The sequence below is a fragment of the Talpa occidentalis genome, unplaced genomic scaffold (genome assembly GCF_014898055.3).
Source record: "Talpa occidentalis isolate TD23 unplaced genomic scaffold, MPIMG_talOcc4v2.1 talOcc4.13, whole genome shotgun sequence".
Taxonomy (NCBI): Eukaryota; Metazoa; Chordata; class Mammalia; order Eulipotyphla; family Talpidae; genus Talpa; species Talpa occidentalis.
In genome coordinates, this window is record NW_023601322.1 from 95688421 (window position 1) to 95716337 (window position 27917).

At 38.2% G+C, this 27917-nt stretch overlaps 2 long non-coding RNA genes across 5 annotated transcripts in view; both read right to left on the reverse strand.

Moving 5' to 3' along the window:
• LOC129145655 (uncharacterized) lies at window positions 1-26741 on the reverse strand. Its single transcript, XR_008551549.1, has 3 exons — window positions 26675-26741; window positions 12522-12636; window positions 1-88 (listed from the first exon to the last, which is right to left on the reverse strand). It is a non-coding gene; the product is annotated as an uncharacterized LOC129145655 (long non-coding RNA).
• LOC119243621 (uncharacterized) overlaps window positions 1-27917 on the reverse strand; it is a 353580-nt gene that overhangs the window by 291564 nt on the left and 34099 nt on the right. The gene's annotated exons all lie outside the window — the stretch shown is intronic.

A 27917-nucleotide genomic window follows, 5' to 3' on the forward strand; every position in this document is an offset into this window, starting at 1 on the left:
TATCCTTCGGAAAGGTACATGAATTCTTCTCAGAAATCCTTAGGGCCTGCTCTCTGCACACATCTCCTCTTGAGGCCACAGAGGACTCCTGTGGACCAAAAGCAGTCAGTGGCCCATTCTATTCTATGCAGAATATTAATGTCAACTTCACTATATCTGGTGTGTGGCGGCAACATTATCTTTAACAGAAGTAATAAAAATAATTCTGAAGCATAATACCTGCTGTTTGAAAGACAGGCATGAAACTGACTCCCTTTACTTTATGGGTTTTACAATAAAAGCATGGATAAGACAAACATGTAGAGTATTTTCTATGAAAGCTCAACGAGATGGATTGAAATAAAAGGCTTAACACAAAAGAAAGATTAATTTAACTTGACAAAAATATCCTACAATTCATTGCTGAATTCTTGTTCCTAAAGTAATCTTTCTTTTGTCTTCAACACACAAAGATCAAGGACTGTAAACTGATATGCCGCCTGAAACAGACATACTAATTATAACAGTGCATATGTATTTCTTTCTCTTATCCTGTGGCTTCATTCATACCAGCAAGGAAATTCATGCTAGCAACCTACAGTTTTAAAAAGAGCAGCTACAAACAGAACTTTCTGAAAGGGTAGAAGCTCTCCATTAAAATGTTTATGGATTTCAAACTACCAAAGACACAAACTTCAAGAAGAACAAGTGAACTACAATTAAAACTGTTTAATTAAAAAAACTGTTTAATATTAGTGAGTAGGCATTATTACTAATCAAACAAAATCATTTTAAAATAATGGTCCTAAACTGGGGTTAATTTTCCCCCCAAGGGACATTTGGCAATATCTGTGTACATTTTTGATTATCAGAATGGATGGAGGGGTGTGGGGGTAATGCTGCTGGGATCTGTAGGTAGAGACTGGGGAGATGCCAGGCAGATAGCTGAATATACATATCTAGAGCTCAGAGTAGAAGCTGGATGAGAGAAAAATTTGAGAATCATCAGTTTATATTTAAATTTTATGGGACTGAAAGAGAACATACAGAAGTGAGTGCATGAAAGAGAAAACATTAGTTAAGTTCTGCAATAGATTGTATTTTCCAAAAATGGTCCTAACAGTCCATTCTTTTTTTTTTTTTTCATTTCTTTTTTTTGTTAAGTTTTTTTTTTTGGCTAATTTCTTTTTTTTTTTAATTTAAATTTTATTTCTATATTCCCCATACAATTACAACCCCCTTACCCCAAGTCCAATTACCCCAAGCCGTCCTTTCCCCGCCCCCAACCCCCTATAGAGTGTCTCTTGTTCATAGTTATTTGTTGATTTTGATATTTTCCTTCTTATAGTTATTCTTTTTCCTGGTCCCTTATTTAAGTTTTCTAGATTCCTGCTATGAGTGAGACCATCCGGTATTTTTCTTTTTCTTTCTGGCTTATTTCGCTGAGCATGATCCCTTCCAGCGCCATCCATGTTGCTGCAAATGGCATGTGTTTATCTTTTTTGAATGCTGAGTAATATTCCATGGTATATATGTACCACATCTTCTTGATCCAGTCATCTATTTTTGGGCATTTGGGTTGTTTCCATAGCTTAGCTATTGTAAACAGTGCTGCTATCAACATAGGGGTGCAGGTGCTCTTTGGAATGGATGTTTCTGTGTCCTTTGGGTAAATACCTAGGAGTGGAATTGCTGGATCGTATGGAAGCTCTATGTTTAGTAGGTCCAGAAATCTCCACACAGCTCTCCATAGTGGTTGGACCAGTTTGCACTCCCACCAGCAGTGCAGGAGAGTTCCTTTTTCTCCACACCCGCGCCAACATTTGTTGTTGCTAGTTTTTTTAATATGTGCCATTCTCACTGGTGTAAGATGGTATCTCATGGCAGTTTTGATTTGCATTTCCCTGATTACAAGTGATGGTGAACATTTTTTCATATGTCTGTTGGCCATCTGCATTTCCTCTTCAGAGAAATTTCTTTTTAGCTCTTCTGCCCATTTTTTGACTGGATTATTTTCTTCGTTGTTGTTGAGTCTCATCAGCTCTTTGTAGATTTTTGTGATCAGTTCTTTATCATTAGTGTTGGGTGCAAAAATGTTCTCCCAGTTGGTGGGGTTTCTCTTTGTTTTTGTTATTGCCTCTTTTGCTGTGCAGAAGCTCTTTAATTTGATGTAGTCCCAGCTGTTTATCTTTGCCTTCACTATTACTGCTTTGGGTGATGTGTCTGTAAAGATGTCTTTGATGTGCATGTCATGGAGTGTTTCGCCGATATTTCCTTCTATGTATTTTATGGTTTCATGTCTTATGTCTAGTTCTTTAATCCATTTTTAGTTGTTTTTTGTACATGGTGTTAGGTAGTAGTCAAGCTTCATTCTTTTGCATGTAGCGACCCAGTTTTCCCAGCACCATTTATTGAACAAACTTTCTTTGCTCCAATGCATAGTCTTTGCTCCTTTGTCAAAGACTAGTTGACCATAAATCTGTGGGTTTATTTCTGGATTTTCTATTCAATTCCATTGGTCTGTGTGTCTGTTCTTGTTCCAATACCATGCAGTTTTGATGATTATGGCTTTGTAGTAAAGTTTGAAGTCTGGGAGTGTGATGCCTCCTCCATTCCCTTCTTTTTTTTTAGGAGAGCTTTGGCTATTCGGGGTTTTTTGTGATTCCATATGAATTTCATCAATAATTGTTCTATTTCTTTGAAGAAAGACACTGAAATTTTTATTGGAATAGCATTGAATCTGTATATTGCTTTTGGTAGGATGGCCATTTTAGTAATGTTTATTCTTCCAATCCATGATCAAGGGATGTCTTTCCATTTCTTTGTGTCTTCTTCTATTTCTTTTAACAGTAACAGCCCATTCATTTATATATAACGTGGCTCTTTAAAAAGTGGAGTCCGTGCCCCCTCGCCTAAGTCTGGGTGGACTTGTGAGTCATACCCAAACAAACATAATAGAAGTGACATTCCATGACCTCTAAGACTAGGTCTGAAAAGGAGATGCAACATCCTCCTTGTTGTTTGGAAAACTTGAACTTGGAGCCGTGAACAATGAGGCAAGCGCCCTGCAGCTGCCATGCTGTGAGGAAGCCAAGTCACATGGAGGCTCTCCAGTTGGCAATCCTGGTTTTCAGTTCTGGGGATGTGAGAATCTGGGCGTGCAGTTGGGGGGCCAGTGTAAAATTGGGTCCAGCGTCCTATTTAGTGGCCAGCCTCAGCATCTGGGAGGAAACCCAGGGAAACTTGTTTTCCATCAAATTATTAAGTTAGTAATCAGGAAAAAAGACTCCTAAAGATGACTAATCAAGTTCTTATCCTTAATCCCAGTGTTGCTTCTTATGGCTTCGTGATGCCGGGAACTTAGTGGCAGAACAGCAGTTTCTTCTAGCACTGACCCAGCTTCTTGTCTGCCCACCCCATTCCCCACTCTCAAAAAGAAACTGTACCCTGGTACATCTGTGAGTAAAACACCTTCATCGGCAATGCCATGTCTTTGTTACCTGCCTATCTCCTTCGCTATCTACCACTTTAAGTTACCCAAGTCCTGCATGCAAAGACATGGCATCTACTAACATACAGCTCCATGTCACCTAGGGGACTACGAACTACCAGAGCATGTTTGGGGATGTTCAGGAAACCTTTAAAATTGCTTCAGATTATTTGACATTTATTATTATTCTAAGCATAAAAACTGCCAAAACCTCAGAGGAACACACTGCACACTGCACCCTCCACCAGACCCTTTGGGCGCAGGGTCTTACAGTTTAACGTTATTAGATATTCTTCTGTTCACTAGGTCCTTTGACTTGGAATACGTAGTGATGAATTATTTCTCCAAAACAGAAGGTAAATAGTTTTAATGGAGAATCTGAGAAGTTGGTTATGTCACTTACAAGCTGAGTGACTACCAGGGGTCTGACAACAGTGAGGTGTTTATAAATGAACATTTTGGAAAAGGCTAACAGCATTCACAGGATGAAGTTATTTCGGAAGTAACTGTGGATCCAAATCTGTTGTTTCAACCTCCCTACAACGTAAATTTAATAATGCCCTTTGCTGGTCTTACAACATTTTCACTCCAGATGCATGAATGGCAACATTGGCAGTTTCAGAAAAAAATATCAGGGGAACAAAAACAACAATAAATTTTCGATGAAAAATAAAGCCAAAGTTCAAGCAAAATGCAAGACTCATAAAGAAAAAAAAACAAACCCCAGAGTGAGTATAGGGTGTTCTGTCAACATGTAAATCATTTAGAGTTTTATGAAAGTCTTGCATTTTTAAAGTGGGTAGTACATTTAATAAGTGACAAGGGCTACAGTCCTACCAGCTGCTGAATCTCACACTACCTTCTCCCCTCCCCCTGTGAATACTATTACCATTCAGCTTGCTTAGTAATATGAAGTTATAAAAAAAATAGAAGGAAGATCATAAAAAGTAAACGTTCATTTTTCATAGCTGAGTGGTATTCCATTGTGTTTATATACCATTATCTTCTTAATGCATTCATCTCTTATTGGACACTTAGGTTGTTTCAGCAACTTGGCTATTACAAAAAAATGCTAAAGTGAACACAGGCATGCATACAGCCCTTTGAATTAGCGTTTTTGCATTCTTTGGTAGACACCTACGAGAGGAACTACTAGATCATATGGTAAATCTATTTCTAATATGAGAGAAAAGGCCATATAGTATTTTCCATAGAGAATGGACCAGTCCACATTCCCACTACTTTCTCCAAATCCTTACCAATACCTGTTTCTGGTTTTTGATATGGGCTATTCTCACAGGTGTGAGATGCTATCTTACTGTGTTTTCATTTCCCTCATGATGAATGCTGAAGAGCATTTGTTCACATGCCTGTTGGTGACCTGAATATCTTCTTTGGAGAAGTGACTATTTAGTTCTTCTTTCCTTGTTTTTACTGAGTCTTTGTTTTCTTTTTTGTTGCATTCCCTGAGTTCTTTGTAAATGTTGGTATTAGTCCCTTGTCAGATATATTATGTACAAGTATTTTCTACCATTTAGTAGGGCATCTTCTCATTTTAATGATAGTTTCTCTTGCTGTGCAAAACCTTTTTAGTTTTATATGATCCCATTTGTTTATATTTGCTTTTGTTTTACTTGCTGTTGGAGTCAATCCCCCAAAAACAATCCTGAAATCAACTTTGTAGGGTGTTCTGCCAATGTTTTCTTCTATGCATTTTATGGTTTCAGGTCCTACAACCAAGTCTTCAGTCCATTTTAATTTTTGTATATAGTGTGACACGACAGTCTAGCTTCATTCTTTTGCATATGACTGTCCAGTTTTCCCAGTGCCATTTGTTGAAGATCATTCCTTTCTCCATTATATATTCTCAGTTTCTTTGTCATAGATTGACTTTCCATTACATGGGTACATGTACATACTAATTTGAGTACTATGTAGTACTTGGTAGAATAGTTTGAAGTTTGGGAATGTTATCTCTCAGTTCTTTTTTGTCAGGATTGCTTTGGTGATTTGGTATCTTTGGTTTCACATACACTTCAGTAATGTTTGCTCGATTTCTTTGAAGAATGCTACAGAAACTTTGGTAAGGATTACATTGAACCTGTATATTGCGCTTTGGGTAAAATAACCATTTTAACAATGTTAATTCTTCAATCCATGAGCAGGGAAAATCTTCACAATTCTTAGTGTCCTCTATTTCTTTTAACAAAGTTATCAGTGTACAGGCCCTTCACCTAATTTGTTAAAGGATGTTGCTAGGTACATGTGTTAACAGAAGTATAAATTATTTTTTATTGCTCTATTGCTATAGATCCAACATCCAAATATCAGTTCCTTGATGCTCTAAGTTAACTTCAAGTGCACATAGAATCCCAAAATAATTTGGGTTAAAGTAGTTTTATCTTGAATTATCAAAATAATGGCTTTCATTTCTTCATGAACCAATTCATATCAATGAAAAATCTTTATTTACTAGCAATATAACATAAAATATTAACATTTATTTTTCAAAACATTACCTCAGCTACAAAGTAGAAACTATGGTTTTCTGATTCTGGAAATATTTGTTTTTGTGGGATAATATTGCTTAATTTATTATTGTTGCAAGATAGCTTTCATTTATGTAGTTAAATTAGAATGTAAAACAGCATATTTCTAAATATAGAGAGTTTATAGATACATGATACATATATAGATGACTGAGTGATAGGTAAATAGACAGACATATATTAGATGGATAAAGATACTTTGATCACTTGATGCTGGACAAACTGTTCACATTAGGTAAAATAGGTGTTGTTATACTCACTTTTCAGATGATGCAACTAAATAAAGGTAAAAGATCTTGCCCTCTAGTCTATAACTAAGTCAGGGTAGTAAGTGATAAGACCCAGGAATCCTGGTGACCAGTCAGTGCCCTCACATTCACTGATGTCAGCTGTAACTCTACAGGAGCAGAGATTAATTCTTCAACGTAATCAACTCTGTGATTGTTCAGTCATGGTTCAATAAATGTCAATAATTTTAATTCACTGTAAACTGAATCTATATGCTCCTGAGAAAATCCACAACTAGAGATCAGCTCTCAACATCAGGAGTAAAGAGAAGCTGCTACAGCAACTTGGTGATCAGAACAAAAAGTTTCATTTCCACAGGTCTTCAAGTTCCATTTTACAGAATCCTTCACCTAATAAAAATATTTTTTCACACCTTAATGGACGAGAGGGTAAACTACTGTTCACGTTTTTCAAAGGAAGGAACACTTAGAATGCCAAGGGAGAGCAGCAGAAGCATCTCCCGTGACTTCAACAGGCTTTGATTCAGCCCCACATGAAAGAATCATCAGCACACCGGAAACACAGTCTGGGTCACACAAATGACAAGAACAGCACAATGAATGAGTGGTTATCACTGGCTCAGTGTCACCCATGTGGGAAATGAACAGAAAATCTCAAGTGTAAATTTGTTTAACATTTGCCATCACTGACCCAGAGAAATGGAGAGCTTATTTAAATTTGCAGCTGGATAAGATTAATGTCTTTTCTGGCAGTAAAAATCTCAAAAATGAAGAGAAGCACAACAGAACCAGAATCCACACATCTTTGGTTATTTACGGGGAAAGTAGTAGAAAAACATCAAGATCAATGGAAGTAGTAATATGGTAGCTTTGAGAAAATGTAACCATAAGAATGCAGAATGAAAAAGTGTGACAACTGCTTCACCTTTTGATGTGCTTTAGAGACCCCAGTTCACCATGGGTGCACATATACATCCCTCCATACATATACTCACACACACATACACACACGTATACTAAGAAAGAACATTTTGATGGAAAAAACTGTGATGGATATCTATCATCTCATATAGAAACTTTCTTTTCCTTTTGCAAGACTCAGAAACTTCTAGTAAAAGAATGCTTTTCCTAACTGGGTCGCTACATGCAAAAGAATGAAGCTTGACTACTACCTCACATCATGCACAAAAACCACCTAAAAATGGATTAAAGAACGAGACGAGGAAATAAAGGCGAAACACTACATGACATGCAACTCAAAGACATCTTCACAGACACATCACTCAAAGCAGTGATAGTGAAGGCAAAGATAAACAGCTGGGACTACATCAAACCAAAGAGCTTCTGCACAGCAAAAGAGACAATAACCAAAACAAAGAGAAACCCCACCGACTGGGAGAACATTTTTGCACACAACACTGACGATAAAGGACTGATCCCAAAAATCTACAAAGAGCTGATGAGACTCAACAAAAACAAAGAAAATAATCCAGTCAAAAAATGGGCAGAAGAACTAAAAAGAAACTTCTCTGAAGAAGAAATGCAAATCTCCAACAGGCATATGAAAAAATGTTCAACATCACTGGTCATTAGGGAAATGCAGATCAAAACTACAATGAAATACTATCTTATACCAGTGAGAATGGCACATATTAAAAAAAACTAGCAACAACAAATGTTGGCAGGGTTGTGGAGAAAAAGGAACTCTCCTGCACTGTTGGTGGGAGTGCAAACTGGTCCAACCACTATGGAGAGCTGTGTGGAGATTCCTCAACCTGCTAAAGATAGAGCTTCCATATGATCCAGCAACCCCACTCCTAGGTATTTACCCAAAGGACACAGAAACATTAATTCCAAAGGGCACCTGCACCCCCATGTTTATAGCAGCACTGTTTACAATAGCTAAGCTTTGGAAACAGCCCAAATGCCCAAAAATAGATGACTGGATTAAGAAGATGTGGTACATATATACCATGGAATATTACTCAGCATTCAAAAAAGATAAACACATGCAATTTGCAACAACATGGATGGAGCTGGAAGGGATCATGCTCAGCAAAATAAGCCAGAAAGAAAAAGAAAAATACCAGATGGTCTCATAGCAGGAATTTAGAAAACCTAAATAAGGGACCAGGAACGAATTGAAATAAAGTAAAAATCAAAATCAACAAGCAACTATAGACCAGAGACACACTACATTGGGGACAGGGGGAGGAGAAGAGGGACCGGGGTGAAAAATGATGTAAGAATTATATAAAATAAAATAATTTATTAAAAAAAGAATGTTTTTCTTAAAGTGTTGTTCTTAAGAAAATACACAGTTAAGTCATTGTGTGTGCATTTCTCATTTTATCAGACTATATGTTTTATAAATTTGCACCACCTTCTGTGTTAAACAAAAGCACAAAAGATGGGAGGATGTCGTTAATTTTAGTTTTTCAAAATACAGGTTGAAGTTTATAGTGCTGGATGAAAACTAGATTTTGGCAGTGATAATGATGTAGTAAGCGGAGAATTATAATGGCACACACCTGAAACCTACGTAATGTTATAAACCAATGTTATGTCAATAAAAATTTGTGTAAAAAGACAGACTTAAAACATTAAGTGATTTGGCCAAGATTAAACAAGAAATAGGATATGCAACAATGTTTAAAAATAAAATTCTGCCTTCTCTCTTCAGCCTTATGTGAAAACCTAAGGCAAAATGTTTGAAAATTACAAGCCTCGCCATAAAATATAGTAGATGATAAAAAAATAAGTGAAACCTTGTCTGTCTAAAGTTGCAAATGCTAAAATTAAGATGATTTCATTGTCTACTAGCCTAACTTGTCTTCCCTAAGAATGTCCACAAGGATTTTAGGTGAAATATTCCTATAAATAAAATGTAGTATAAAATGAGACCATAGCAAATTCCCTGCAGTTCAGGCAGAAAGGGCAAAGAGCAGCTTCTTTTGTTTTAAAAAAATCAATTTTTGTTTATGGGTGGGATTTTGCTATTTGAAGAGGGAGGGCAAAAGGACAATAATGTTTTTATCTCTCTCTCTACCTGTCATGAACTAGACGAAATATAACTTTTCTAGACAAAAGCATTCTCTTTGCTCCCTCAGCCAACACAAGACAATGTAAAGAGTGCCAGAATTTTAAGAAAACCACATAGAATTAAGTCATTTTATCGAATAACGTGGAAGAAAAAGTTTCTGTGTACAGCTTTCATGGATTACCCTGCATCAAAATTTACCTACTTGGGCTTTGACTTTTCAAATATATTAATTTTAAAATAGACATTTTATTATTTTTTTTGCATAAAAAAATGGGGTGTAGGGGGATAAGAGAACTCACCAGAGATAGAATGGGGAGCAGAACAGGTAGATTTACTGAGATATACTACTGAGGGGAGCAGCAGGCAAGACAGGAGAGGTCTGCTATGCCATGTGGGTCAGCTCCCTGGCCAGGGATCGATCTCGTGACTCAGTGGCTGGCAATAGCTTGATAGCACTGAGACTTAACCCCTGTGCCACCAGAGAGGTCCTTAAAACAGACTTTTTATAACACAGTGTGCATGTGTACGGATGTGTGAGCACATATGTATGTGAAAGACAGAGACATCCCTTCAATGAAAATGTGTTTTCTTTCATATCGTTTGTCAATCTCAGACTGCCCAACTTTAGTTGGGAATCCAGAATTTAAATTTAGAGACTTGGCTATAAATAGGAATTTAATCTGAATTATAATATTTTTCCAAGTAGTTCCCAAAGAAATTCAGTGGATTAGCACCATCACAATTCACAACAATTTTATTAATTCTCACTGATTATTTCACGAAGATTTTTTTTTTATTTTTTTTTATTTTATTTTATTTTATAGAGGCATGTTTTATTTATTTATTTTTGTTTGTTTGTTTGTTTTGTTTATACATGCACTGGGTACAGTCAGAAGCACGGGAGGGTGAGAGAATTCACCAGAGCCAGAGCGGGGAGCAGAGCAGGCAGAAGGACCGAAGTACACTGCTGAGGGGAGCAGCGGGTGGCAGGAGAGGTCTGCGCACCATGTGGGATCCTCCGCCGGTGGCCGGGGAGCAGCCGGGGATCGAACCGGCGCCGCAGAGGCCGCGGGCAGCTTCGCAACCCAGCGCTCAACCGCTGCGCCATCGGGGAGGCCCTATTTCACGAAGATTTTTAAGGAAGGTAACAATGAAAATGTATAAACATTGCGATGTTCTTGAAATTACTTGGGATTTTTTTTAATTGAAGGATTTGCAAAAGATACATGTTCTGAAATATTTTAAGAAAGCATGAAATATATCACATCCCATTAATTTTCTGACTCAAAATAAATAAACAGAAAATTGTCACACATGCTAAAAATATGGCCCATTCCTTCTTGCCAAAGCAATCCTCCCTGGAATTAGCTTTGAATATTACGTATTTTCCATCTCTCCCTATATTTAGTTGATAACGCTGCCATCCTTGATTTTCCCAAGTACTTCTTAAATCCTTATTTAGCTCTACAAATCATAGTAAGTTGTGATAGAAAGTTATGTCAAATTAGAGGAAACAGAATTACAGTCATTTTAACTGTGTGAACTCTGCAGAAACTCTATTCAAACAGTCACACGGAGGTATGTGGGTTGGGACTTCAATATCTGCATTTGGGGGAGAGAGGCACACAAAGCAAAGCATAACACTATTATGAAGGGGTTTTAATTTAGAAAAATTCCTTATATAAAAAAATAACATCTGAATAAAGAAGAAAAATCAGACCACGTCTCTGTGGGTGTGACCAGCTTGGGTAAGATGAAAGACATGGTAACCACACACTCAGCTGGTCGTAGAGATTTGTAAAATAACACCTGTATCTATTACAACTCTTTGGTTGCAAGTGAGAGAAAATCTAGCCCAGTTTGGCTTAGACAACATGTGGCAATGCACTGGCTCCTGTAATGGAAAGTCTAGGGGTAGGGCTTCCTTGGGTAAGTCTAGAGTTGGGGCACAAACAATGTCATTGGATGAAATGTTCCTGTTACTCTGCCTTTATCTTGGTGGCGTCATCCTCCCAGACTGGATCCAGTGGGAGGACATTCCCACAGTCATCTGTGAGACTCCCTCCATGTCATGTCCCAGTTCGGGTTATGTGTCCAAAGAAAAGAGAATTTTTCTGAGTCCTAAATCTGAACTCATAAACTTCACATCTCTAATCAGTGGCGTTTGTTCTGCCTGTGTGGACGACAAATGTGGGGTGGGAGGAGAAACTGATCACTGAATAAACATCAGAAGTTTTTACCAGGGAGGGGAATAAATGGATACGGTGTGCCAAAATCAATAAATATCCACTACTGAGACCCAAATATCAAACCCAGAAGTCAGTGGGTCAACTTGGGGACAGTCTTTTTTTACTTATACAGATCGCCATCAATTCAACACAAATTAGCAACGGGTTTTTAAAACCATCAGAATTCTCATATAATGCCAAATTTATCTGTAAAATGACTATCAGTTAAACCTCTGATTTTGCATGCAAAAACCCATGTCCACTAAACTCTGCAAAAGATGTCAAATAACTGAAAATAATGGCTTTGATTTATTGAGTTTGAATAACCAATGTGGCTCAAGAATGCAGAGCAACAGCCAAGAGAGAGTAAGCCGAAGTGAAACTAAGAAGGATATTTCCTCCCAAGTGACCTCTTCTGGTCTCTGAGCAGTAGAGAGTATTCAACTAGTATATCCACTGAGGAGAAATCAATATTTTATTTTCCAATAGACTAAGAAAAGGGAAATTTTTTAAATTTTTATTTGAAGGCTTAAATTATTAAATCTGTCTATCTCCTCTCAGTTCATTAGCCTCGTGTCACAGATTAATGGAAATGATATTTCTGGGCCCACACTCTTCTAGATCATATAAATGGGCCATGGCAAATTACTGATTGCCGGTCTTCCATCTCAACTCTTAAATGACTCATATATTTACTGAGTCATGTTTGGGACCTAGAATGTGGAGCCTCGTTGAGAGAATGTACATGTGAAGCAGCTTCTTGATTAGGCATGAACTACTTTTGTTCGAGGAGATTCTGTGACATTGTTCCTTAGGATTGCCATATAGTTTTTCACTTTAAGATTAAGGAAGTGGATCCTCCAGAGTAGCTCCATCTTTGGATTTGTCTGTCATGCTTTTTAGTCAGAAGAGGAAAGCAAGCCATGAGCCTAAGAAGCATAACCAATTTTATCATTTTTAAGCAAGATGTTTGGTGCACGTTACCTGATACATGGCAATGGAAACTATGCTTTCTTCTTTCCTTCTTTTCTGTGTAGGGAAAGGGTCTAGCTTTGCACACTTCCTTCTTTCCTCTTCCTTTCTTCATCTAACAAAGGGGCTTGAAAAAAAGGGATCAGACCAGGCAAAAGAACACTCTGAACCCTACTTAAGAGAAAACGACTTCCAATTATCAAACTCCCTACAGTGCACACCAAAGAACCCGCTGAAAGTGGTTAGGAAGTGTCAGCAATTTTAAATGTGTGACTAATTATTTCTGTACCTCATCAACAACTCAGCGCTTTTATTCTTGGTAACCATGACTCACCCTCTTCATTCATCACTTTAACTTTTTCGATTATGGCTATTTGCATGGCAACACCAGAATAATGACCCCCCCCAAAAGGCACGAGGTCTTGGGTGCCATTCAGAGACCCATCTTCCAGCCACTTCTTTCCATAACCAAATCCTGTGAATTCTGCTTCTTTCGGTTCAGTGGGGGAACTGGAGAGTAAGTGAGGACAGTGTTGCTGAAGACCTAAGACTCGGACAAGACTTTTTGTAATAGTATATAAGAGCTATATTTTGAAGTTAAGGAGGCATATTTATGCTATATTTCTAAATGGTCTTTCAAAATATCGCTAGTCATAATTATCCTACCATTCTGACCACCCCCTATAAGTTTATAAGTAACTCAGAATACAACCACTTTTATCTCAAACATGTTAAAGCTATTTGGGTTAGGGGGAAAAAAGAGGGGAAAGGGCCATTTTTTGACGACTATACTCGAAAACCTTAAAACACAACACAAATGTCAGCAATAGATATGCAGCACCACATGTGTGTAGATTTCAATCCTCTCATCTTTTAATAAGCATAATATCAGAGATTCCCCCTGTACTCCTCAAAGCCTAGGACCTAAGCCACAGGTTGCATTCAATAAATACACACTATATAACGGAATAAATGGGAGAACGGATGTGACTAAACATACAGATCAAATACAATAAGAAAATATTTCACTATCTACAACATCGTATCCTCTGTAGAGAAGATAAAACATATTATTAGAAGGTTATTACTCAACGGAGCACTTAGATCTAAATATGAGATTGTGAGTACGAGCCAGAAAACATAGTTATTTATACTATGTTGGGAGGATCACTGGAGATACCTTATGTGGAGGTAACCTAGAGGGAGGTGTTCAATAAAAAGGGACAGAAAAAAAAATTGCCCTGTCTGGCAGCAGAGCCTTTGCAGGGACTTGGAAGACAAAGAATCACTAACAAGAAACTTTATCATTGTTTGTTCTAGAAGACTCGCTGTAATGAACACTTCTTTTGCCTTTCTACAAAATAGTAAATTTTACATTTTTTATACTAATGTGAGAATATTTAAGAAGAGTTTTGGGGAACTTGGTAAGTCTAATTTCTTACCTAGCTAGACATACTGCTGGGAAAGAGACAGTCACAAGACAGCAGCATGGTAAAAGTATAAATTCTTGGGTGGGAATTTTTCAGAAATCTGGAAGAGACCGAAGGCTTGCAGAGGTCCTTAGTGAGACTGGGGGCACAATTCGACCCCATCTAGATGTAAGGTGTTGCAACAAGACCAAGATGCCATCCTGCCTCAGGGTAGCTGCTTGCAAGTGGGAGAAAGATGCTTATACGGGAAGGACCAGGATGTGCTGAGTATCTCTTCCACTGCACAGTTCTCAACCCCCCAGAAACTATCACCATGTTAGCATCAAACAGCTCTGACCAAGACACCTTTCTTCTAAGCTGCTAGTAATTACTGGTATTTAGGATCATTGTGATAGCTGATAGTTACACAAAGGTCACACAATGTGACAGTCGCTAAAACTTAACAAGTGCTATCTCACTGATGGGTACTTATCTATAAAACTCCCCATGAGGTAAGAAAATATGCCCAGAACAGTGGCATTGCTGTACAAACATTATTTAGGTGAATGAATTAATATAAATAGCTAGCATTTATTAAACCTTTTGTATGCACAAGATTCTGTTTTGAGCACTTTTGTGAAGAAATGTACTGAATCCTCCTGCACAATCCCATGGGGTAAATAATATTATTATTACCATTTTTATGGCAAGAAGTTAAAGACTCGCCTACAGCCATAGATCTAGTTTAAGCCTCAGCAGTTGGCTCCAAATTCCACATTCTTCAGCCCACAATCTGCCAAATGAATAATCTAAGGAAAAGGAGGCTCAGGAAAGTTAAACAACTCCACCTTCACCTTCCAAGAGAGAGCAGACACAGGACTCAAACTCAGGTCTGCCTGTCTATAGAAATTGCACCCTCGTTGCATGCAAAAAAAAAAAAAAAAAAAGACCATTAATTATTCACAACAAAAGGGGTTATGAAAATCAGAGCTCAATCATCTTCAAGTCCCACACAAATCTTGGGGCCCCAGGATGGAATGCAGCAGCCCAGAGGAAGGGGAGTCAGAAGTGCCCATGAGACAAGAGAAAGACACCCATTAAATGGAGCGTCTCAGGGCTAGCTTCATGGGTATGTGGCCAACACAGTCACACAGGGCTCGACGCTCAGAAAAAACTCCACTTCCAGGGCAGCCGTTGTCTTGAAATGACACAGTAAGGAAAATAAGGCTTAGAGAAGTTGACAAATGTGGCCCCGGTCACCCATCAAATAGGAGTCTTTGAATTTGCATTTTGCAGGTGAAATCTGCTGGGCCTTCACTGCAGTGGTCCCCTCCCCAACACCACTCCACCAGCTCAGGTTGAGTCTGGGCACCTGGTCTGCCCCACCTTCTCTGGTTGAGTCTTGGCACCTGGTCTGCCCCACCTGCTCCACCTGTCCCCCTGGACACCCTCATCTTGAGGGATGAAAAACTCATAGCCACAGATCAACAAGCTGCATTTGAATAAATATATACCTTTTGTGGATCCCTAAATGCCTTGATAAAGAGGAGAAAGAACTCAAGCTTTCCATAATATGAACAACAGGAGAATATGAACCTGCTTCACACACACAAGCCAGCATACAGCATAGGAAACTGAGAGATTTAGGCTTTCATTTTTTTAACAATGGGAGCACATTTGTGGTGTTAGATGAAGTTATAAGGTAAAAAGGGCCTGAAGACTGCATGGTGGCAGGTTGGAGAAGAGAACAGTTTAGTGGCGGGGAAAAAGAAGATGAAGCAAATTCCGAGGAGCAGAAGAAGAAATCTCGTGGTTCAGCGCACAGTCACCTCTGAGTGCTGGCCGTGTGCCAGGCCCCATAATCAATCCTGAAGAAGTGAGGCCCAGAAGACGGTCACTTCTGTGTTCTCATGAGCTTGGAAGATAACAAGAGCCAGACACTGGGCAAGTGACTGTAAGAACCTAAGCAGAGGTACAGTCTTAGAAAGAAGTAGGACATGTCCTCCTCTAGGATGGGAAGAAGAAAGAGGGAAGAGAAAGACGTAATGGAATTCTGGGGTAAGGAGGAGGGGCAAGGATTTAAGGATCTCGGGATCACAGCTTTTGAATCATCTCAGATACTAAAGAAAATACCTGCTAAGAATGAATGGAACCACCTTAAAATCAATGCCATAAAAAAAGGAAGAATCTGAAGTCACAACTCCAAGGCCAGAATGTGGGTCAGGGCCAGCATCAAAGGGCCAGCGGGAAAGCATAACTGTGCAGTCCCAGGGGTACCTCTTTCAAATGGTCTGGGATGCTTCTTTTAAAAAAAAAAAAAAAGATTTATTTATTTATACAAGCACTGGGTACAGTCAGAGATGCGGGAGGGTGAGAGAATTCACCAGAGACAGAGCGGATAGCAGAACAGGCAGACGGACCAAAGACACTGCTGAGGGGAGCAGCGGGCGAGACAGGAAAGGTCTGCGTGCCATGTGGGACCCTCATCCAAAGGCCGGGGATCAAACCGGCGCTGCAGAGGCTGCAGGCAGCTTTGCAACCCAGCACTCAACTACTGCACCACCAGGGAGGCCCTGGAATGCTTCTTAAAAAAGATTCCCTGACAGGTCCTATGGGAGTTCACCTAAATCCAAGTCCAAGGCGGTGGGCCAAGGAGCTACATTTTTATCAAGTTATTCAGGAAATCCAGAAGCCCTGTGCAATTGTGCTAACCCCTACTGTGTTGGAAACTTCTGTCAAGGCGCTGCAGCAAATTTCATAATTTTAAATGCTTTTAAAAAATAATATAATTGATGTGTTTAATTGCATCTTTAAAGTTACACTTTTTAAAGTTACACTCTCCATCCTTACCCCCACCCCCACCAGACTGTATCTACTGTTTGCTCCCTCTGAACTGTAGTCAAGTTAGATGGGACAATTCTTTTAGACAGTTTTACATGTGCAAGGTACCTCATTGGTTTTCAAGGAAAAAAATAACTACTTTAGATGGACTGAAAACTATTCCAAGAATGAAACTGGCAGACACTACCAAAGATTATATTGTCTAAGTATTAGCTAAATACTGTAGTTCTCAAGTTCTAATTCTATCTCTATATCCATATTCTCTCAACCTCCACCTTTAAGTGAAGTCTAGAAAAATGAAGCTTATTAAATTTCCTGAAAATTATCCTAAACGTAACTGACAGTTGAAGTTAAGTAAGTGTGGGAAGAATTAAGGAAGGGAAGGTTGACAAGGAATCCCTAAATAAAATCCTTAAATTTCACAGACAGCTTTACATGCCAAACAGAATGGACAGTGTAGTATGGATCTATAGGGAATATTCTCTTAGAAAATGATCATTTCCAATGGTTAGTATCCTAAATATTTCTAAAATAATATTGGTACTAAAAAAGTAAATAGCACAATATCTAGGTACAGATGTTCATGTGCCTAATACATTCCAAGTGAAACATGAGTTCCAAAACATTTATAAATCTGTTCATGTTGAAAGAGGAATTTAAGAGACTGATGCAATTATTATCTAAAATTTATGTAAATTATTTGTTCCTTAAGTTGTTTCCCCAAAAAGTTTCCTTTTTCCTTATTGTTGCACTCTAAATTTTCACCCCCATAATAATACCACCAGAATATACTATATATTCAAGGGATATCATCACTAACCAGTCCGGCAATTTAAAAAACAACACCCACTAAAAAAATGATCTTTAACCTTTACCATTAGAACATACTGAGATGGGTCTCCCCGGTGGTGCAGCGGGTTGAGCACAGCGCTGTGAAGCTGTCTGCAGCCTCTGCAGCATGGGTTTGATTCCTGCCCCGGCCAGGAAGCTACCCACATGGTGCAGCAGACCTCTCCTGTCTTGCCCGCTGCTCCCCTCAGCTGTGTATTTCAGTCAGTCTGCCTGTTCTGTTCCCCGCTCTGTCTCTGGTGAATCCTCTCACCCTCCCGTGCATCTGGCCTGTACCCCAGCTCTTGTATAAATAAATCTTTAAAAAAAAAAAAAAGAACAGACTGAGAAAGTTATTTCTATAGAGCAGAAAATAACTAAAACAGCACTTTAATGCTTAATGTCACATCACATCATTCATCACAGGGAGCTGGCATACGTGCATCTACCTATTATTTCATTCTTCAAGGACCATGTTTCAGTGGAGAATACATTTGTTCAATACCCTAAAGATATCCTGGACTCTGGTGTCCCTAGTCACAGTTTATGTTGTTCTTAATATTACTTATAGCCAAGTTAAACCTGAGACACTTAAGCATTCAAAACAAAGATTATAATCCCAAAGTTCCTCAAGAGATAGGTCACAGCCACAGAGAATTCTCCTCTCGAGTGGACTCTACGGACCATCACTTTATAAATAAAAGAAGATATGTGTATGTATATAGAAATATACATTATATGTATTATATAGCAGGCTTAATCATTTTACATAATCATTTCAGAAAACGAGGGTTTCACATTTATTGAGTCTCCTTGCCAATTCATTCAACAGGCATAGTCAAACAATAGTTCAAGACGCAGAAGCTGTACAATCAGCCCTAACAGTTTATACTTCATGTACCTCACCATGTGTCAGGCATGGTGCTAATTAGCACCCTATTCTGCGCACAGTGGCAGGGGTGACCAGGACAGCCCCCATGGGATCCTGCCTCTGCCCTGTTCAGACCCCCACAACCACATCCCAGCTGGCTCAGCCTAACAGCCAGCATCCTTACTCTGGCCTCCAAGGCCCTACACAAGCAATCCGTCTTGCCTCACTTCCTGCTACTCTGAGTTGGGGCACAGGGGGCTCCTCCCCACTTCTGCAACAGGCTTACCCAGCACCTGCCTGAGCTGTCCCCTGACTCCTTCCATTCCTGGAATCTGTTACCTGCTCAGGAACACCAATCTGTCTCTCTTATCTAAAACTGTACGACTCCCCTCAATACATCCAATTCCCTCGCTGCTTCATGCTTCTCCTTCGTAATTTCTACTAGTATAGTCTATTTTCTTATTTATTTTCTGTATCTCCACTGGAACATAATCACATGGCAGAAAGAGGACCTCAAAAAATGCTTGCTGAATTAACAAAAGAAGAAATTAAGCTTCATCACCTCCTTCCGAAACAGAGGACAACGGGCTCTTGTACGCAGGGAGGCATTTGAAGTATGGGAGCATGAAACATAAATAATATCACAGATTCGACAGACATCTTCTGCTTTTGCTATGGCTCCTTACTAAAGTGAGAACAAGGGGGAAAGCAGTCTCTTTTCTGTCCTTCAGTTTCCTGACCTACTTTGGGTGCTTAATAAATGGAAGTGGTATTTGGCCCAACCTGCTAAATCTTCTGGTTTTGTGCTAAATCTTCTAGTTTTCAGCTCTTTATTAATCCCCCAACATTTTTTTGGATCCAATCATCCTCAAAACTTGATCTGTATTGTCTGGTGTGACCCATTTGAGGCAAGAACATTTCTTCACACAAACAGCACAGCATTGGAAAGCAGGAGACCTGTAACTATGAGCACAGAACAACTCATTGCTGTGGCATCGAAGCTGTGGCAGAGACCCAGGGAGGGCGATTCTCCTTGAGAAGATTCTGGAGGTGGTGGAGGGCCAGCTGCATAACCCGACCCCCGCGAGGAGTGGAGAAGCATCCCCCAGATCGTGCTGTCCGCCATCAGACCCTCCTGCCTACCGCCCACCACTTGGCCCCTCTCCACCCTTCCGCACGCCGTGCTGGCTCCCCTCACCTTCAGAGCCACCTGTTCGGGCTCAGCTGTTTCTCTGAGACTAGGATCGCCACAGCTAGAGAATTCCAGTCACCAGCTTGCCAACGAGGATGGAAAGTTTGGGGCTATCAAGGAGGGGACTCTTAATAAGTACACATTAAATGCTCTTTCAAGAGTGTCCAGGCTGGCGTGTTGCCAGCGTTGTCACCACACTAGCTCAACGTGGCACAGTGGAAAGTTCACAGGCTTTGGAGTTGGGCAGCCCTGGGTTCAAATTCCAACCCAAGGTTTTTAAAATAGCTCATACTCCCTAAGAACTTATTACATGCCAGTCACTAAGTCAAGCACTCTCCATACGAATCGCCTAATACTCAGAATAATATGACGTACATATTACTGTTCCTGTTTTTACAGATGAGGAAATTCAGATACCCCAAGCCACAAGGCTAATAAAAGGCAAAGCAAGGACCTCACTTGTGAAACCCTACTTTTAACCTCTATTTTGCACTAACTTTTTGAGTTTTGGAAAAGAAGTTAACTCTATTAGCTCCTGAGCATTTCAATTAAAAAAAAAAAAAAAAGAGGGAGAAATAACCAAGAACTTAGCCACTTTCAGTAAATGTGAAAAATCCTTTAAATTTCCATATTTAAAGCAGACTTATTACTTTTAGAGATATACACAAAAATATGTACAGGTAAAATAATATTCTGGCTGAAATTGCTTCAAATTAATACAGTGGAGGAGGGGACATACATGAAACAAGATCAGCATGACAATTATTGAAGCTAAGTGATGAGTATAGTAGGGTTCATATTACTCATTCTACTTTTCTTATATTTGGAAATCCTAACAACACACCCCTTAAAATAGTTTGTGTGTGAGAATACATGTATACAGAGAGAGACTTATTCTTCCAGTGTCTCCATTAATTGACAATAAACTATTCTGTTTCTTATGAATGAGACAGATTGATAGATAATATGATTTCTTAAATAAAGTTGCTGCAGTATAATACAATGATTCATCTGGAGCCACATTTAAAAAAGTAAAATGCATGTAGTATCCTGAGTAATGCTAAAATTACCCTCAAAACCATGACTGTGTCCGCCAGAATCATCCCTACATGTATCTGGTAACTAAATGAAGAAAGTAGGTATCTTCTGCTTTATACACAGAGCAAAATGCAGAAGATTCATATGTTCTAGCCAATAATTTGTTTTAAAGACATAAAATAAAAATAGAAATTTTCCCTGAAACACCACTTGAGGGTATTAAAAAAAAAAAAGTCAAAAAGATACCAAAAAAATGCTAGATGAGTAAGTACAGTAAGAGAGGATGTAACATTCATACACTTCCTAGTATCTTATAAAAATCTTCAGGCTCATGGGTTGTATATTGTTGGACTTTTCCTCCAAGGAATTATTAATAAAAGCAAGCTAAAATATGCAGGGAGACTTACTTGGTAATTCACTAAGGATATGACCTCAGTCTTCAATTCTAATATTAAAATACAGGCAGTAATTTGGTTCTGTCGTGATAAAAGAAAAACACTTATTTGGAAGAAAAGAAAAAATTATAAAGTTATATACAGTCAAGAGAACATGTGGTAGAAATTAAAAATCTGTCAGCCTACCTAAACTTTTTAATCCTTTGGGAAAGTATTTACTGGCTTTGTTATATTCACCAGCAAGGAACATCTCTTCAAAAACACATCATTAGAGTGAAGTCTTCAACACTCAACCTCTCACTTGTTGAAGAACCAATTTGTTGTTTTACCAGAAAATGTAATTTACTCAACCAAGATTGAGAAAACTGAGTTGCACTGAATTAAGTAAACATGAGAAACTCTTGAAGGACATGACATATCCACAGAGTCACAACCTGAACTTTAGGCCTAAAGGCAACCATAGGCAAATTCACAAAAACCTTTTCAAAAAGAGGAAACATGGTCTCCAAAAGAAATTCAGATCTCAGATGAGAATTCATCATGAAGTTACAATTAAAAGTAAAACCTAAGGAAAATCACTCTGAGCCTCAGTTTCCTCATCAACAAAATGGTGACATGTGATAATTCAGAGTTGGGAAAATTAAGATTAAAGCAGACATTCACAATAAAGATCCAAATGGAATGAAACAAAACCTGTAATTCTTCTTCATGGGCACAGTTTTCATGGAAAACACTCAAGATGTGTGTAGAGGATACTGCATGTTTTATTTAGCAAAGAGGTCACCTTCTCTTCCTAATGAGAACATGAACAAAAAAATGCTCTGTGGGAAAAGATGAACTCTCACAGGATCTTTATCACATGAGTAAAAGGTTACTTTTGGGCTCAGGCAAAAATTGTGGTACCACATCGTCCTGCAGACTTGCCTTTTTGCCTTCCTACCAAATCAAACTTTGATTTTTATTTGCAAGTGTTCATCCATTATCTTTTTCTTTGCACAATAAGCCAAAGAGCACTCAGATTTTTATGATTTAAGAATCATGGTTTTGCTTTTTAAGATTACACTCAAAGAAAGCTTATTTTCTGGCACTGATTTTCATTTCAGTAATAATTTTCTTTGAGACAAAGTGAAAGTAAGGTGCATCTTTCCTTCTCTATCACATTCTTTTCCTGTTTCATTACCTTACTCTCAGACCCCCCAAAAAAAATGAGACTAGAAAGGAAAAGGAAGTATAGAAAGATGGATTTTAAAAAAAAACTGAATTTTGAGAATAAAAAATTCAAAAAATAAAGATGATTACTTGAAAATAGGGTAAGTAAAAATAAGTGATTTTAATGTGATTATTAACAAAAATCCTGATGTTAGAATTTGAAAACCACTTCTGTCAGTTTCATTAGTAAAATGCAGCCCCCTCCCCCCAAAAAAAACATTTTGCACAAAAAATTCCCCATGAATGAAAACTTGGGGACTTTAGCTTGCTTGTATTTTAATGGCTTTTTATCTTTTAATTCCGTAACATATCTTGTATCTCCACAAAGCCAGTTTCTCTTAGAAGATAATTTAATAACCGCTTGCATGAACTTGCACATAGATGCTTTAAATGTGCAATGACACATCTCCATAATATATCAAAACCACTTTTCTCTATGCCCACTTGGATAACAGAATAAGACAATGAGTCTGGATAGTGCCGACGAAGACTGAAGAACAGCATCTTACTGACATCTTCATTAAAAATACCACTATTCCTGCAAAAAAAAAGACGCTTTCAGAAATGTGTTTGGCAAACTTGATATTGTTCTTGTGGGTCACGACGCTTCAGAAGCATGACTTCTCTGAGGAAACACTAGATCTTGTAACAGAAATATCTTTAAATCTTTTAGATAGCCAGTCCACAGGGAAAGGTTTAAGAAAGGATCAAAGCTTGTCCTTTCAGCTTGAATTATTCCATTACAGCTGAATGTGACATAATTACAAAAGATGTTGGATGTGGAATCTCATCAGGATTATCTGACACTCATCTTTGTTGAAAAAGTCTCCCCAGCTGTTGCTCTGATCGCCCAAATGTGACCAAAGAACAGAGCACAAAAGTACTTGTAAGTGACCACTGCGCGGGAGACCTTAGTTTCCTTAGGCCATTTTGTGACTTTCCACAAATATCAACAGTATGGAAAAACAGAAAATGTTGTTCCAAATATAAGTTCCATTTTCATCAGTAAAGCAGTTCAGAAAACACCAAAAAGCAGCAGTCGCTAGGGGCTTATCTTCTGGCGCGCTTCTGTTGGATACAGCCAAACTAATCATTTAGCTTTAAACATTTCAATCAGAAACGATCGTTTGCACTCCTGTGCAAGTCTGCGTGTGTTCTTATTTGTTTATACAACTTCATCTTAATTTAGCACGCCCCTCTCTGATGCCTGTTAATGGCTTTGCTGGTAGAAATTCTAGTTATTGGGAATGACTGAAAGAGCGTTTATGACCCTGAAAATGAAATAAGCTGAATAAATATTTAATCTCCTACTATGTTTAACCATTCCGGCCATCAGCAAATTGCATTTAAAATTTTAAAAGGTGTGTTTCTTACGCATTTGCCAAAGTTTCTCTTTTAAAATATCACCATAGAAGTTCAATTGTAAAATATAACATCAAACATAAAATGTTGAATAATTACTCATTCCAAAGGATTTGAGAGTAGAAAAAAAAAAAATACTTTTCTTTCCTTCCTTGTCGTGGATTACATTTTCTTCATACATTATTAATGAAGTTAAACTACTAGTAACATGCCAAATGTGCTGCATAGGAGATTTGTGCCTAATCCAGCACAAAACAGGCCCAGTCACATAATGATAGAAAAAAGAACAAATGTCAACAGTTTCACACTGGGACTAGATTAAGCAGACCGTACTTACTGATTTCTTACACAGGGATTATCTCACTTTTAGTGCTATGAGAAGGAAGGCCACACTTCTCTTATATTAACACAGAATTGCACCTGGGGGGGGGGGGAAATGGAGAGATGACACTAGGTCCCCACTCCCACTCAGCTCCATGGCCATGGAACCTTGATTTATGCCACAGTCTTAAATCATTGTTTGGCTAATGGGTCACATAAAAATGTCTAATAGTGATATACACATATTAATACCTTAGAGATCAAATATAATATTGCTTCTCATTGAACTCTGATTAGATTGTGCTTAAAATAACTGGTGTTTATTGTTTACCCTTCTACTTGCTAGGTTCAAAAAGCTCCCGGGCTTAGATGATGCCTGGATTCCTTACCGGCAATATTAATGTTGAAAGAGTTTAAGGATTTTTTTTCCCCCTTTAATCTCTAGGGGCTAAAGCTTGCAGCCTTACGTAAGCAAGCTCCCATTGACTCCAGCAAGAGTTTAGCAGTTGCATAAATATCACAGGGGCTGGCTCCCGTTCTTCATTATTAGTTTTGCTCAAACAGTAGGTATTCACTAAGGCATAATTTCAGAACTTCAGTTATCCTAATAGACAAGCTTATGTCTATTACTCACTTCGAGAGTCTATGTGGTTAAATAATAATAAATTTATTTATTCTTTTTTTTATACTTGAGAATATAGACACTAGTGCAAGCTCAAAAATTACGATGACTGCCCTCCCGTCCAAAGACCAATCCCATTACATCAATGACGACAAACTCTTCCCAAGACCTCTGTATTAAATAACTACCCAAATGCACCTCTTTCAGAAACTGGACCCTTACTAAATATTTCAAGGAACTTTATCTCAGAAGGAATTTTTATCTTCAAATGTACTTTCATTTGGCTAACAATTCTTTAATTACCCTTAGCTCTTTATTCCAACTACTTAGAGAATGAAACATTTGACCATTATGGAATGTTTGCTCATATGGTAGCAGAAGACAGTCTATCATCTTGTTCATATGCAATTCTGAAATAACTGTTTAGAAAGTCATGGCAATAAAATTTAAAAAATGAAAGAAATTTGAGAACTAGAAAAAGAAATGGATAAGGCCATATTGGCTTACCAAAAGAGCGATATAATTTACTACCATTTTCTAACTGTGGACACCCATGAAGAAAAGGCTTTTCACCTTGAAGGAAATCTCAGAGAGAGAGAGAGAGACAATTTTCCAGGTTAGCAGCGTTTTCCCAAATTCTTTCTATACCGCTTTTGATTAAAAAAATTATATATTAATTTTCTTTGGCAATTGACTACTCAACTTGTGCCTGGGCAACTGTCAAAAAACTGTCAAAAAATTGAATAATCTTGCTAAGAAAGCAAATAACTGACCTACAGTACACCTTGAAACCTCCATTATAACAGAAGCAGAGCTGTTCATCATCATATTCTCACAGGACAAGACAATTTTAAAAGCACACTGATTTATTTCATTTATCTCTAACAATACAATCATGTGTACACCAATGAGCATTCTGACTTCAGTGTAATGCAGTAAGAAAGTAGAAAAGCAGGTCACTTAAATCCAGGTCTCTCTACAGAACTAATACCCCTTGTCTTCACATCAAGGCAATCACTGTCAGCATTTACCCTCCATTGCTATATGTTAGTCCCAAGAAAATTAAGTTAAAGTTTTTTAACCACTGGAAAATAACTTTGGAATACATTTTCTTTTTTCTTCACTGATAATTATTTCAGTGTTTCCAAAAGTGTTCTACAAAAATCGCTCCTAGTACTTGAGATGACTTTAGATAATATCCAACCAATGTCTTCATTTTAATACTTTTTAAAAATATCTGTTTTTCAAGACTACTACTGTTTATGTGAAGACATTCTAGTTTTTACTTACAGTTGTAGTTTAAAGACTTCATCCTAAGGATCTTAATTTAAATTTAAAAATGATGCTAGCTGAGAATATTAACTATTTTCATAAATGCCCCAAGACTAGGGCGCAATGTGATGACAAGGGAGTGACCAAGGTTTAGAGAACACTCATGTATTCTTGTTTACCTGTGACCTGAAAAAATATGAGGAAAGGTGCACTTATGATAATTCTCACACACATCAAAATAGAAATTACTAGTTATTTGGAAAGAAGAAAGATCTAAAATGAACAACCTAAACTTTCATTTTAGGGTGCTAGAAAACCAACAGCAAATAAATCCAAAGCAAGCAGAAGGGAAAAAAAAATAGAAACCAGAACAGAAATGAACAAAATGGTAAACAGTACAGAAAATCAAAAGATCATTAACAATCAAAATCAATAATGCAAAATCAATCAAAAACAAAAGCTTTGGAAAAGATCCACCAAAAACGCATAAACTGCTAGTCGGATGCAGAAAAAGCCAAAGGACACACAAATGACAAATTCGAGAAATGAGAGACACCACCACTGCTGATCCCACCAACATTAAAAGCATAGTAAAGGAATGTTATTAAATAGTATTTTATAATATAAAATCCCCCTAATTTGATAACTTAGATGAAATGGACTAATTTCTTGAAAGACACATTCTACCAACATTCACCCATGGAGAAATCAATAATATGAATTGAGGCTTATCTTTATTAAAGTCATTGAATCAATAATTATTAACATTCCAAAACAGAAAGCATCAGGCTGGTGAAATACTCACCAGGTGGTTACACTGGTGAAATATTCAAGGAAGAAATTCTCTCATATCTCTTCCAGGAAACAGAAGCAGGGAGGATTCTCCCCAACTCATTGTGAGGTCAGCACTACCCTAGTATCAAAGCCAGACAAAAGCCTCACACGAAAGGAAAACTATAGTTCAACATCTCTCATGAATGCAGATCCAAAACCCTCAACAACAGCTTAATAATTAATGGATTTAACAATGTATAGGAAGAATTACACACCATGGGGCCTCCCCTGGTGGCGCAGCAGTTGAGCGCTGGGCTGCAAAGTTGCCACAGCCTCTGCAGGGCCAGTTCGATCCCCGGCCACTAGCGAGGGTCCCACATGGTGCGTAGAATTCTCCTGCCACACCCGCTGCTCCCCTCAGCAGTGTTATTTCATCAGTCTGCCTGTTCTGTTCCCCGCTCTGGCTCTCGTGAATTCTCTCACCCTCCTGTGCTTCTGACTGTGCCCCGGTTCTTGTATAAATAAAAAAATATTATCTTTAAAAAAAAAAAAAAGAATTACACACCACGACTTAGGGGGATTTATTCCAGTTATGCAAAGCTGGTTCCACATTCAAAAATCAATTATTGCCATAATGCATCACATGAGCAGGCTAAGAAAAATCATATGCTCTTATTAATAAATGTCATAAAAGCACTTGATAAAACCCAACACCCATTCATGATAAATAAAGTTCAACAAATGGGAATAGCGGGAACCCACTTCAATTTGACAAAGAACATCTACAAAAAACCTACAGCTAACACCTAACTCAATGGAGACAAGCTAGATGTTTTCCCCCTAAGATCAGGAATAAGAGGATGTCCACTTACCATTCCTATTCAACATTGTACTGGAAGCCCCAGATAATGCAATAGGACAAGAAAAGATATAAAGCTTAATAGAGAAATCAATAGTGCCAACCAGTATTTCTGGTACTCACCTCTTTCTATTCTGCACATGCAAAGGGTTTATATTTCCTGGGGCCTCCCTGGTGGCCTAAGGGTAAGTCTCAGCACTGTCACCACTACAGTCTGAGTTTGATCCCTAGCCAAGGAGCAAAACTACATATGGCACAACAGATCTTCCTGTCTCTCCCACTGCTCCCCTCAGCAGTGTATTTCAGTCATTCTGTCTGCTCGGCTCCCCACTCTGTCTCTGGTGAATCCTCTCATCCTCTGTACCTCTTTCCTATACCCCAGTTCTACACAAAAATTTTTTTAAAAGGTATTTAT